This window comes from Doryrhamphus excisus, chromosome 2 (assembly GCF_030265055.1).
Source record: "Doryrhamphus excisus isolate RoL2022-K1 chromosome 2, RoL_Dexc_1.0, whole genome shotgun sequence".
Taxonomy (NCBI): domain Eukaryota; kingdom Metazoa; phylum Chordata; class Actinopteri; order Syngnathiformes; family Syngnathidae; genus Doryrhamphus; species Doryrhamphus excisus.
The window spans coordinates 6882648-6897356 of NC_080467.1; the positions used below are offsets into that span (position 1 = coordinate 6882648).

The 14709-nt window shown below is 43.4% G+C and overlaps 1 protein-coding gene across 3 annotated transcripts in view; it reads right to left on the reverse strand.

The window, feature by feature from the left end:
- Window positions 1-14113, reverse strand: part of znf462 (zinc finger protein 462) — a 43702-nt gene extending 29589 nt beyond the window's left edge. For 2 of the 3 annotated variants that reach the window (XM_058051717.1, XM_058051755.1), the window contains exon 1: window positions 13669-14113. The gene's annotated coding sequence lies outside the window, so the exon portion shown is untranslated. Of the gene's footprint in view, window positions 1-680; window positions 844-13668 lie in introns of those variants that run through there. The other variant, XM_058051735.1, reaches the window with a different exon arrangement.
- Between the last annotated feature and the right edge of the window lie 596 nt (window positions 14114-14709).

Here is a 14709-nt window from a genome sequence, read left to right on the forward strand (position 1 = left end):
ATCTGTTTCATCACAGCAGCGTTTCTGCACTTGATAAGAGATAAGACAAAACACTGCATCTCTTTCTCCTCACCATCTCAAAGCAACGGTGAGCTTCCTGAAATGCTGTGATCACATGACGCGTCTTACATTTGAGAAAGTCTGAATACACAGAGTCGAGACATCGATCTTGACCAGCCAATCAACGACCAGGCGAAATGGGACAGATCGATAATGGGTGATCAGCCACGAATTGCCATCATATTTATAGTTATCTGCTGGAATGGAACCAATGAATAGGTGACAGGAATACGCTAGATGGATGCTTGGGATTATTAGAAAGGTTTTTAACCTTAAAGACAACCTTATTTCGCTGAAATTCAACTGACACACACCATTCCAGGCTACTCCACACTAGCTCCAAACATAAACATGAATGAAACTCACCTCAGAAGGCTCACAGTACTCCAAATGCAGATTAAAGTCTGACAACCGAGGTCCTGTTACGTCCTGCCGTGATCCAGTCAATGGGAACACTAACCACCGATGCACATGGCTAACATTTTCGGCAGAAGCGCACATATTACCGATCAGAAATTTGGTTAGCATGTATGCATTAGCCCCACTGTGCTCCTGAAACAAATCTGAACTTTGGACCTTTGACTGACACCTAACTCAACGCCCATAGACAACTTGTTTACCTGTCGGCTGTGGCACAATAGCCAATGAACTTCCATGCACAAAAATGGACCAGCCCTTCTTGGAGTGCACCTAGTTTGTGCCAATTACAGCCAAAATAGCCAATGAAATAGTGGAAAAGCAATACGCTGCTTGATGGGGCTGGCTTGTATCATAAAAGCAAGGCAGCCCTGCACAATTGAAAGGAAAACATTGTCCATCAAAGGGGCATCAAACGTTGCACCTTTGATGTTTTTCTGTCTTTATATTAAAGTGATGACAAAAGTGACCTGAAAGACATGGAAAGCATGGAGGAGCCACATGGCTTTGTTGTTCGGACTCAGTGAAGACTTGGTGCAACCTTTGCAGTGCCTGATCATAAACTTTTTGTCATCCTCTCATCATCAGTTAAGGACTCGAGATACGGCCCTCAGGTTCTCTAGACTAGTTATTTCTCTCCTCAGTGTATCCAAACTCTATTCCTGTGTCAGTCGGTAGCAGTTAGACACATTGTGACTGACTGCTGCTCCCTTTGTTAGCTTTCCAAAGAGCCTAAAGCCATCCCCGAACAAATGATTCAATGACAGGGGGGGAAACTTGAAACAAGCCCAAAGCCCGCTTGCTTTAAAAAAAAATCAAGATAGGTCAACCAGCTGATGAGCAGATGTTGTCCTAAAAAAAAAAAAAAAAACTCTCTCCTTTAAACTTGAATTAACACAGACAGGTTAAAGCCATGGCGGTACGCATGTTGGCCCCACAATCAGGAGATGGTTTGAGCATCTGTGTGGAGTTTGCATGTTCTCCCAGTTTCTCCGGGTGCACTGGCATCCACAGAACATGCATGTTGGGTTCATTGGACACTGGTAGTCATAATTGGGACGGTAAATTAATTAGACATGAAAAACAAAGACAAAGTTATTGTAACGTATGAAAGCTGTCCTGGCTGCTCAGCACAATATGGCTTAGTTGCCATTAATAGTCAAACAAGACAAGCAGAATGTGTAGCCCCTGCAGTGTCTTTTGTCACTGCATCCGTCACTCATCAGCAAACTTAAAAGGTGAGAAGACACTTGTTGTCATTGCAGTCTTGTAGGACAACTGAGAATGTTGAAAATGCAACCACACTTTCCCGTCACTCATCAAAGACAGGTTTTAGTATTTTTGCATTTCCTTTTTAAACCCTGGTTAACTTCCCGACAGGGTTCTTCAAGCTTCACCTTGGAATGGACTGATTCAAATTCCATGATTTACCATGAAACTGCAGCTTAGTGATTTTATTCAACTTGTGTAGAATTCATCAATAGTAATAAGTAAGGTGTTATACAATGGGGATGGACATTGATTGACCATGGGGAAAATATATCAGGTAATATTGAAGAAATAACTATTTTAATGGGATAGGAGAATATATTGGAATGTTCCAAACTCCTGTTTCAATGCCACGGAGTTGCCATGGTGTGGCTGCCCCATAGTTGATGTCATGTATTCTTTGTTGAGAGTCATTCCACAGCGCATGTGCTGGTTGCAGCCAAATAGTTGCACTGTATTTACTAATCACACATTCTACAGCATTCTTGTCAACTGATAGATTAATAGCTTCCAAGACCCATCTTTTTTTTTAGTCAGTAAAACATGCAACTGAGGCAATGAGACAACTTAGCAACCGAGTAATCAAGTCTCGTTACGTCTTTCCGAAGAAGGGCATGCTAAACACCAACACCAGACTGTCTCAGAGGAAAATGGAGGCGCACAGCCCCTCTCAGGCACCGCAATCCGGGGAGCTTTGCTGATCTGTCTGCAGCCTGACCTTCACTGGTGTCACATTCACAGGACATAAAAAAAGGAAGTGCCGCACCGCACCGCAGCGCAGCAGGCCTCAAAGACCATCCTCCTCAAAGACCTTGTTGACGACTACCACCATCCTATTCCTCTTAGGCGGTTTATAACATGACCGGAAGGAACTAAAGTGTACTTTAGTACGGCATGGCTAAAGGACAGCTATTCCTCTACTGCCCAACAATCATATAAGCACACTAAAAACCAAAGCAAAGACGGAAAGAATCAGGAGAGCCATCAGTGTTGGGCAGCCAAGCACTAATCCCATATTTCATGTCTGGGTCCTCCATCCTGCAAGGTCAGACTGTCTCTATCTGACAGATGGCTACCTGACATCACCCACATCACCCACCCAGACAGACAGCCTTAAAATGTCCCTTTCTTTATCTTTCTTCACAAGCCCTCCCAATTAATGACTTGATGAGCCCATGTTGCCCCCCCAAAGCCGCATGAAAAATTGTCATGAAGCAGGCCATCTTGGTAACCTTGCTCCAAGGGTAGCCTTCTGTTTTGTAAAGAGCTCAGCCTGCTCCCTCTGAAAAGGGTGGGCAAGGGGGAGGGTGGGCACGTTACACAGAGCATTAAGTAGCAACATTTGGCCTATTTTGAACAGATAACATCCAAGAAGATTAGGAGAAGCATTAATGACCATGTCCTCGTGTGTCTTTAAGGCTGCTGGGGTGAAAACGTCACTATGACTTCCCCTGCCTTGATACTTAAGGCACCCTAATGCATGAAATGCCCCCAAAATTAGCATGACCTCAAGTCTGTTGCCTCGCCTTGGTCAGTGGGGACCCAACTACAGGTCATAACAGGTGCTTTACTCTCTCAACCAAAGCGGGGTCGCTGATTGCTACCAGGCAGGTGCATGAGGCCCCATCCCAGTTGGGGGCCCCTACAGCAGGGGTCTCAAACTCGCGGCCCTCTAGTTTGAGGCCCCCACCTTGATATCAAAGTTTAATGTTGAAATGACAGCTTAAAGCTGTGTGCACACCGGACACAATTAACATGATTTTGCCCCACCCATACTGTTACCCCGCCCTGTTTTGCTTTGGATTAGCAATGAAGCTAAAGGCTTATGATGCTGGGTACAAATAAATGCAGGGAATTATTTAGAATAAAACGGAAAATACACGTCAAGATAAAGCATCTCATCAAACATGTTGTTAAAGTTACGACGCTGCTCCCAGATGGAACTGAGTATGATGCTAACTTGCTAATTGGGTAAAATTATCAAGTTTCATTAATGTTCATGTTAAAGGTTAAATAACTGTTAATACTGTACATTTGAATCTGAAAAAAATAATTTCTCTACCAACTGTATGTGGTTTCTTACATTTTTCTTATTTGCTGTTTTAATATTATTTAATTATTTATTACTGATTGATTGATTTATTGTCTTCATTCTTAATTTGTTTATTTTTTTTATCTTATTTTGTGTATAGAAAAATAAAAATTAAGATATTTGAGAACAGTGGAATGTTTTATCAGATATTTTGGTGTGGAAAACCGGAACCAAAGTACTGAAAAAGTGTAGAGTATAGCAGAAGCAAAAGCATTGAAGATTTTTTTTCCAGTTTTTAATAACTGCGTTTTGGTTTTTTTTTGAAAACCTGATGCGGCCTGGCTTCACCCAGAACCTAGCTCCGGTGGCCCCCAGGTAAATTGAGTTTGAGACACCTGCCCTAAAGACTGAAACTGGGGCCCCCTGTCCATTTCTGCCGATGACCCAAACAAACCCTGATGTAAGACTGTAAAAAGTAAAAAAAAAAAAATCTATTAATTCTGCCTTTGACATTGACGTTAGCGTAACGTGTTTTTTCTTTCTGTTCTGGCAAATAAAAAGACAGCTATCTCCGTGGTTAATCCGTGTTGCCAACTCTTCAGCAAGGAAAGTGTAGCGACTGGCGGTTGCTGGAATTGTACGTCCAGTGCTCAACCCACACCAACAGCTGCAAGAGGGATCAAGGCATCTTCGGAACGGACGCAGAAGCTCAATCCAAACACTTCAAGAACAATGCCTGCCTTCATGTCTGCCGTAACAACAGAAAAGGTCGCTAGTGGCTTTTTTCTAAGTAGTCGCTACAGAGGTCCGAATACTGGGGAAGTATAGTGACTAAGTCGCTCGGTTGGCGACACTGCAGGAATACTTTGATTCTTTATGAGATCAAAAGAAAAGACAATAAGACATTTTATATATAAGACAATTTCTTTGCTGAATTCTAGGACTGAGTTTACGAAGCCACCAACTGCAGAGAAAACAAGCTAATGTCGTCATCCTGAACCTTTGTCATTTTGATTGAAGACCAAAACACAGTTGCAGACAGGATCAAAATGCAGGAAGCCGATAGGTTTGGTGAAGATAAGAGGAAGCCGACATGCAAGCCTCCACTGAATCTTTCTTTAGAATAGCTGCCTCACTTGGCCGCTCTCTTGTCCCTCTTGGGGCAGCCAGAATTATCTTCTGCATCAGAGCTGAAGCTCGGGCCAGTGCTCCACACACACAGAGAGCTTCGTTTCACACAGCAGCCCCGCCTTTGGCCCGAGGAGATGCAACCAATCACACTGGAGTATCCGTGGCATGGCCACAGTCCACCATTTTGTGCTCCTCAAGGTCTTTGGCTGGTTCTTCCCGAGCAGAGAGGACATCTATCTGTTACACAGATGGAAGTGTTTAAACTCTCGGAAGTAAAGACCAGAGTAAGCAGCTTTCCCGCTGGTGCTCTTGCAGAGCGTCATGGCGGTCAGCAAAAGCGGGTAGCTGGGTCAACACTGGAAGCTGTGCCTCTAAATTGGGCAATTTGAATCACCCTGTCACATAACCCTAAGAGACCCAGCTCCACGTTCCTGTGGACATCAAATACTGCTGGCCTGGCATTTAGAATGCCAGAGCAACATAATCCTTCCTGTAGATCAGTAGCATGTACTATTAAATATTGCTTCCTAACATGTTGGTTATCGGTATGGACCAAATACTTGGATTTTTTGTTACTATTTATGTAACTTATGCTGTGAAACCCCGGTAAGCGTATGCCCAGTTAGTGTATTTTTCTGCTTACATCAAAAATGTACACCAGGTTAATACAACTGCTCGAGTCCAGCTGTGTTCATAATGCATTTTTAGCACATAAGGCCTGCTAGCATGGAAAGCGGAACTGGAAGTCATCATCCCCCGCTTCATCGTAGTTGACTCTAGCTAACTAAAACTGTTACACCACTCTGCTTTTCTTATTGATCACGGCTGCAAAATAACCCGCAATGGAGCCAAAGAAAGCGTCAAGTGCTAGCACTTTGACGGTGGGAAACACAAAAGTGTTTTGCATTTTATTTTGAAAAATGTAGTCGGTCAGAGCACGTTTCCATTTGAGTCGGACCTTCTGAAACCAACTGACACTAACCGACATTCCATTGTAGTATATTGCACAACACAGCCAAAACAGAACCAATGTTGTAACAGTAGTAATGCGAAAAGTCAGCTAGTATGACTAGCATTCATGAGTTAATTGTACAACAACAGTACAGCAAGTGCAACACGCATGACTTTCATTTCTAATTACTAATTACTAGTTACTTACTTACTAGTACTAATTACTTTTCATTTCATTAACCGCTCAGTAGCACAGCCAAAATATCGAGTGCATGCAAGGTCCACAAAGCTCTTGGATAATGACCACTCAAAAGTCATATGTTTATTTATGTATGTTTATATGTTTATTAAGTTATATAGTATTCTGGTCACTAGGTGTCAGTAATGTTACACTGATCGGGCATAGATTACATTACCTTAAAAGCTAAAGTCCAATCCTTAAACACACACTTCTTTCCCTTTTCTGTGCATTATAACAGGAGAAAACAAGTTAATTTCAGCTAGCTTACAACGCTGTCATCGGGATACACGACTATGAAGCCCTGTAAAAAAAACCTCTAACGTTGCTGTGATCATGCTAACACGTAATAGTTGCAGTATCCGACCCATTTGGATTATTTCAAAACACCAGCTAAACTTCTTTTCGAGGCGCATTGATACACATACTTATGCTAGTTCTGTCAACAACAGCAGCATAGATACAGCAACAACACTTCCGATGTCCGCTCTCCTTGGGATGGCTGTGTCTTCCAGCACAAAACATGTGTTCCAGTCCTCAGGTCAAAAACGTTGACTGCAAACCAGCATCTTGTTGGGTCTTGGTAGCTAAATGAAGAGCAAGCTATCCACTCTTCCATCTGTGAGTGACGGCGAGACTAGCGATTAACGACATGCAGTGTTAGACTGCCAAATAAAAATACTTTTTCTACAGTTTAGGTTATTTTTGTGAATGCTTTAGCGTCAAAATATGTAGGCGTTTCCCATGATGCCCGTTGCTTGCTAGCTCATATAACTTTGTTTTGCACGCTAGAATGCAAGAAAAGGGAAATAAATATGTGTTCATGTTTCACGAAAGCATTGTGAATGATGGGCAAAATTACCAAAAAATGCAGTTCAGCCATGCATGCCCAATATGATACTTATTTTGTCCTTCCCAACTCCGTTTAGAATAAATAACCCGTTAGCTTGGCAGCTTGCTATGCTGGCGGCGGCTGTCTTATGTAGCCTGCGCAATATGATGTAAACAAAGAATAATAGGAGAGTAAAGCTGACTATAGGGGTGTTATTTCATGTCTACAAGGCTTTAATAATGTTAAAATATCAATGCTCCAACTACAAAAATATTCTGTTTATTTCTACCTCCCAAAAATTAACTTGTCGCAGGCACGACACCCCGGCATTTTTTTCCTTCAGTAGAAAACAATCCAAGTGACAATGGGAGACTTGCAGTACTTAATTGGATAAAAGACATAAAATTGAGTATTTCTGGCTGCCCACACTATGAACAGTTTGGTATCCCACTTGCTCGTTCTTGTGTCTTGAAAGTTTCAGACAGATGATTCAGCTTGCATAAACAAGCAGCTCGGTAGGAAAGCGATTGTCCTAGCTGTCATCGATACCTACTTCCCTTCTCTCCAACACAAGTCCAAACGTCCCATTGTGGCATTAAATCTGCTAGACTCAGACCTCCTCCGAGAACCAACACACAGCCCCACTAATATCACTCAAGTGTCACGCTGGCGTAGAATGTCCAAGGACAGGTCTTGGAGAGAAACCAGGAAGTGTTTTTCCACAAGGACAATCACGCCAGGAAACCTTGCATTCCACACAGCCATCTCCCCTAGGAAACTATTTCCTGACATAAATCAATCCAATGTTGTCATCTATTATCTCCAGGTCCAATATAGCACCAACTATGTGTCAGCATCATAAACAGTCAACGATACCATGATCAATCTTAATTTCTCCCTCTCCCCACAACAACAATGCCCCCTGCTGTTTCCAATTCAACAGAAAATTATTAAAAGAGAAAAGCGGTGCTGAATGGACAAGTGCCAGTAAACTGCACTGTCACTGTCAGGCTTCCAAGCAATCAGCGTTCCTGCAGCAGCACGTCTGGATGCAGTATTCCAGAGTAAAGAAGACGCAGGTTGCAATTAGGAGGAAAAAGTCTGAGCGGTTTGCTGCAGGAATGTATTGGAGAGATGGAACGTGGAGCTTTAAAAAGCAAGCGCTAAGTTTAGCAGAAGTTCCTTCCCAGGTTGGGACCTCAGGAGGTAACTCAACAAGTTAGAGACGGTGGGGAAAGATGAGAGAGCCATCAATATTAACTTACCACCGAGACCTCCAAACTCTTCAATATTTAATCGTCCTTGGACAGCTCTGTTGCTTCCAGCCAGTGGATCCTTTCTACAAGACCACTCCTGTTCCAGCTCAATGAAGGCCTTGTCCCGTGGCACCACACAGCCCAAGGAACGGGCGTCTCCAAAGAATTCTGGGCTTTTTTTTTTCTCTCCTCCCCACCACAGGCAGCTTTGGGGCTGACAGAGCTGGGTTCACTTGGTCTGACTTGAAGGCCATAAAACCAGAATTTAGGCAAGAAACCTGAGCAATGTCAAGGCTTCATTTATCTCCCGAGCACAAACAGCCATGACACTCCTTCTCCATCCAAACCAGACCCCACCAGTGTTAGACGCCCGGCGATAAAGATATGCTGAGCTTTTTTTTTTTTTTCTTTTTTTTCCTCTCCTCCCAGAAGGGAGAAGGTGACGTTGGGACTATTGATGTTCTGATGGAAAGCAGAGAAGAGGAACCAGTTTGGCAGTGGTGTAACGTGGCAACTGACAACAGAAACTGGAAAGACATCTCTCTGACACACACACACACACACACACACGCACACACACAAACACACACCACTTCCTTGTTGGAAGTTTAACCCTGACATGAAGCTGCACTAGACCCATGGAGGTAGTGAGCTACAAAAGTATTGCGGCGACACCATGTTGGTTTTCTTGAGCAAACACAAAGAGAAGGAAGCGAGTGGCGTAACGTCGACAACGTTTTGGACGTGGGCCTTGGGTGTTGCACTCGCAGCAGCAGCAGCAGAGCTGTGCTGCATCTCATGCATCATGTCAAGAAAGCACTCACTGGAGCATTTCAATTTGCTTTTGTGTGTCCCCCCCACTCTCCCCCCTCTCCCTGTAGCCTTCCTTCACTGCCTCAGGTGGAGAAGAATGGAGGAGTGCAATGAGGGTGAGCAGACAGAGAGAGAAGGATGGGCTTCACGAGCATGTCCTTGCAGCATCCAAGCCATTACTCATTGGAGCTTTTTTTAAGCTTTAATGCTGAAATAGAGAGTGACCTCTAAAGGTCAAACAATTACCATTTTGACCCCAATATAAGACCATTTTTTCCCTGACAAAATAAAAAAAGTCTGAAAGACAGGTTGTCTTGTATTCAGGGTCTTCAGACACACCAAAGGAATATGGCCAAACAACTTCTCCCCAAGTGCGTCAGAGCTTCTCTTCCCGTCACTCACACATACCAGGGACCTGGAGTGACGCAGCCACAACAGACACTAAAGCCCAACAAGGAAACAACAGATGCTAATTTTAACATGATGGTGATCAATGGAGGTAACCGTCTTCCAAGCCTTGTAGATGGAAAAATATATAACCGCTGTTCAATATACTCACACTAAAAACTTTTATTTGTATTATTAATACTCTTATGTACTGAGCAGCCAGGACACGTGTAGCACTTCTTACCATAATGCCAGGAAAATAAGATAAATCTAACAAAAAAACAAGCTCTGCCCGTGATGTTCTTGTCGTACAATCACACCATCATTAACTTTGTTTGACATAAGTCCCTTCAGCATCGTAACAGCAGCGCAAGGCTTCCCATTCATCAGGCAACACCAATTCATTGTATCACAAAAGACAATCTCGCTCTCATATTTACCGTGAAATTACATTGATGCGCCGCACATAAATCACCAGCATCATCCCTACATCGCACAAGCCCAATTATCCCAACAACATTTGTCATAAATCCTTTCAAAAACATGCAAACAGAATGGATGACATCATCTACAACACGGCGAAAAAGATAATAAAGCATGCAGATTTCTTATCAGCGCGCATTTTGATAATGTTTTACACTTTTATAAATGTTTCCGTCAAGCTGTCATAGATTCAATAGGAATATTGATAACATGGTGACTATATCAATCAGCAGTGATGATTGCAACACAATATTCTATTCTGATATGAAGTGGAACCTTAACTATCCAATGCATTATTAACTCTTTGCCTGCCAGAGAAGAGACAGTTTAGCTTTAAAAGTTTAGCTTTAAACTCTCTGCTTTCATCAAAAGAAAAGTTTGTTTCTAGCTTTTGTGGGTCTTTATAAAGCAGCAGTGGAACATAGAGCGGTTCCAGATGAAAACACATGATTTTGACAAAAAAACAGGAAAAGAAAAGAAATTTCAAGCGTGACTGATGTCCATATTTGTTGTTTTAGTGACACCTCACACGTGAATGGTTAAGTTAAACTAAAGATTGTCATGACAAAATAACTACATTCATTCACAGACTTAGAACATCACACAATAACATTTTTTTTCTGTGAATACTATAACTGTTCTCATCATATTTTTTATTATTATAATGTTATCCCCAACTTATTTGGCCCAAAATTGCAACTTTCCTTGATTTGTTTCTCATATTTGCATTTTTAGAAGGGACTAAGGGACAATAAAAAACAGTTATGGGCCCTAAATGGCCGGTGGGCCGCACTTTGGACACCACTTCTTTAAAAGGACAAAAGTTTCATGGAACATATTTCAATAGCTATGATCTCCTATGGGGGAACGCTGTTGTCAGATGTTTCCCCATACACTCCTATATAGGCAATAAAGAACTGCCAGTGAAGCAAGATGGGTCCACACCAGTAGAGCAAAGACGAAATCCTGTAGGTTACACAGAGCAGCTCCAAAAACTGCAAAAGAAGACAAGGCCATCACGCCCTAAGAGTTGGAGGACTGGAGCCCCGTCCACCAACACTGCAGTGGCCTGCCAGAGAAATGTGTCGAGCGCAGCAGATTCCTGTCAAGCGAGCATGCTGCTCCTCTTCGAGGAACCTGCCACACCGGGGAGGGAGAAGGAGCATTGCCACCATTTTGATTTTGGATGGCTCTCCTCGGCCTGGGCGCTGTCGCAGCACCGTGTGTCAAGCTCACGCTCCGGCTGGTCCTCGTCAGCAACATTGCACGGTGACCACAAAGCGCTCCACAACACAAACACTCTCCTGAAAGGCTGAACACCTTCAGGATAGCTTTTGTGGAGAGTCATTTAAGCAACCCGCGAGGAACAACAGAGCAGACGCACGGAGAGAAGGTCCCTGTAGAAGCTGTGCACCATTTCTTCACACTTAGCTGAACATTAACCACGTAGAGGGACCACAACACTGCAATGTTCAGCACTGTAAGGCCCGGCCATCACAAACCAACGAGGAAGTATTCCATTACATGGTTCTTCTTATATGGAGAACCTTAGCAACACACCCCAAATACAGAGGACCCTCGGAGGTCAAAGGTCTAGGGGTTAAATGACAGAACAATAGAAATCATAGTTATACTTTTCTCGCTCTTGCAGTACCTTACAGCAATGATAATTGACTCATTAGCTTATGTAATATATATATAGTCAAAGTGTTTGTTAGCTGCTAACCGACGGTACTACGCAACAAACTAACAACATGAAATTAGCTTTTATAATAAACTCCTGCTCAAAATTTTAAGACAATTTGAACGGTTGGAGCTTCAAAATGCCAAAAGAAGAAATGGAGGTGAGAATGCGGTTTATTGCAAACAACCATCAAACTGTTTGGCTGTTCTTGGCTGCTCAAAAGTTTCGAGACCCCAGTCATTAAAAGCCAAACTCTTATCAAAAGTGTGGATTCAGAGCCATTTTCCGTTATCGATTCATGATGGTATCCTGACGTGCAAATCGGTGGTACGACCTGGGTATCGGGGTGACAAAATGTTTTGTATTTGAACGCGGTCCCATTGGTAAGCCGTGGTGGTGGACCCAAAACTATGTCACCGGCCGGCCCTGATCCAGGGGATCCCACTTGCTGTCCATCAAAGTCTAACGTCTAAGATGTCCAAGTGTAAAGTCTAATAACAAATCAGATGCCAATTCTTGGACATTTTCAACTGCTCCTAAAATTTGAATCAGGAGTGTTTGCTATCCGTTAACATAAAGACAGATTGTGTTACACAACAAACTAAATAAAGTCTTATTGAAATGTGTCCTGCAACTGCAAGTAGATGTTACTGGTTAGAAATCAAAGCACATCGTGGTACTTCTAAGCTCCTTTGATGGATTAATCGGGAAAATTAATCTGTTGTTATTTTTGATCATAAATGAGACATATTAATAGTACAAGTTCATCAGAATAAAGTTGAGGTCTGCATGGATGTAGCCCATCCGCCCACAGTGGACATGTTCTTGGTGCCAGTATCAACAGCACCTCAAGTGGCTGCAGCCATGTACTGCACTAATTTTGTCCATCTCGATTGAAATCATTTCATATATATTCATAAAATACCAATGTATCTAGAATAACCAAAATATTGCAACTAGAGAGTCAGCTCTAGACCTTCATCGAGGTCTGGCAAACTGCCGAGCCATAGCAGAAGATCCGGACCCGAAGTACCGTGCCCTCCCAAGTCAGCGTCAGTGTAGAACAGCAACTCGGGACAAATACGTTGTAAGAATGCTAGCATCAAAAAATGTAAATATGCCTTTTGGCTTTCGCTTTCTTTCCTCCGACAGCTGAGCCGCCGTGAAAGATAAACTTATGGTGGCGCTGTGACTGCAATTCAGCTCCAGTCCTATAGGTGGTAGTCCTTTGTATGACCGGGGAGTTGCTAACTTCTTTCTCTTTGGGTTTTTCCCTTCAAGGGTCCTCCATCCAACCAGGTAGTTGCTAACATGCAAGCAAACAATTAGCCGTTCCATCGCTAACAAACAAACATCAGTATATCAGTATATTTAGCTGTGTTCTTCTTCTGCTTCTACTTCCTCATCCGAGTGTCTGGCCTGCGGCTCAACATGTCAAACACAACCTTTGTTCTGCCGACTCCTTGGAGAGTCATCTGCCAGCCTCCATTTTATGCTGGGAGCTCCACTGTCAGCACCTGACCTGAGACCAGTGACAGGCAGCCAGCCAGGAGCACAACCACCAGGACACACAATGACACACATTTGCATCATCTATGGAGAAGCAGCCCCTTAAAAATGGCCACCAGCTATGGAGGAGGAGGAGGAGGAGATAGAGACTCATGCTGGACACCGTGGGCCAGTGTGGCTTATGGCAGCTCCTAATGGAGGACACAACCATGCGTGCAATGGCTCCTCCATGAAGCTAACGCGCTAACTAATCCCTTATCTTTTCCCCAGGAGATGATGAAATAAAGCAACAACGAGCATTTCCTGGCTGACAACAGGAATGGAAGACAGGCGGACATGAGAGCGAACCGGGAAGCGAGGAGAAGACACTTGACTTTGGCCACAAGGGTAGCCAAACACCATTAAAAAGCCTCCCTATGGAGGAGCAGGAGGAGGCGGCGGCGGAGGAGGAGGAAGGGGGTCAAGCTCTTTCCAGGTCACGCTCCTAAAAAAATAATCCCATGATCTACCAATGGCGACGTTCTCGCAAGACCTTGAAAGCCACATGGAATCGTGTAGCCACCAGTGGCCGAGCAAATAAAAGCAAATAAAAGGCGTCAAACTCACCGCTACAATCTTCTCCGTCACCTCCAAACTTGTGTCTCATGCGTGCGTCCGATCCGGCTAGTAGTGGCTGATCGCCATCTTTCCTGCTTCTCCTCCTCCTCCTTCTTCTTCTTCTTCTTCCTCTTCTTCTTCTTCTTCTTCTTCTTCGCCTCAGCCGCAGATGACCTGAGCTCCTCCGCCGAGCTCTCAATCAGCGAGGACGAGGAGGAGGAGGAGGAGGGAGAAGACAACCACCAACACAACAACACCGATAATGTGGCGAGAGGGCCACACAAAGGAGGAGGAGAAGAAGAAGGAGAAGTTCGCCAGGCGGCGAGCGAGCACCAGAGGGTGCGCAAGAGTTGGCCGAGAGACGAGGGAGCATCGGCGGGATGGACGCCCGAGAAGCTCATCCTTCATGGCGCACACACACACACACACACGCGCACGCACTCACTCACTCACACACACACACTCAGGGAGCTAGCTGCTAACCCTGGAGCCGAGTCGGCGCGCTCCCTTAAGCGCGCGCACACATACACACAATACATTGGCGTACACGCGCACGCAGGCTCTGCGAATATAGTAATGTGTGTGTACGCACGCGCGTGGCACAACATGGGGTTATGATCATGTAGATTGATCCATACTGTACATATTGACAGATTGATTGATAGATTCCTCATTTACAGTACATGCACGTATTAAACAATATCATAAGACACTATTACTTATTGACGTTAGTAATAAGTAGTTCTCATTATGACTCTTATTACATGTACAATATCAAATAATACATGACTCTTATGCAGGCACGTGTGTGTATGAATCAATATATTATAGTACTATATTATAGTACTAGGAATACTAACAATTCTATTAACCAAGTATTAGTACAATAAAAAAGATGATGTCATTGATTTAGTTTTAGTTTAGTTTAATTTAATTTAGTTCTAATACATCATTATTACATAGGTATATGTATTTACACATAAAATAACACAGTAGTAGTATTTATGTATTATCTATTTAGACAAAAATATAGTCATACTTCATATATTT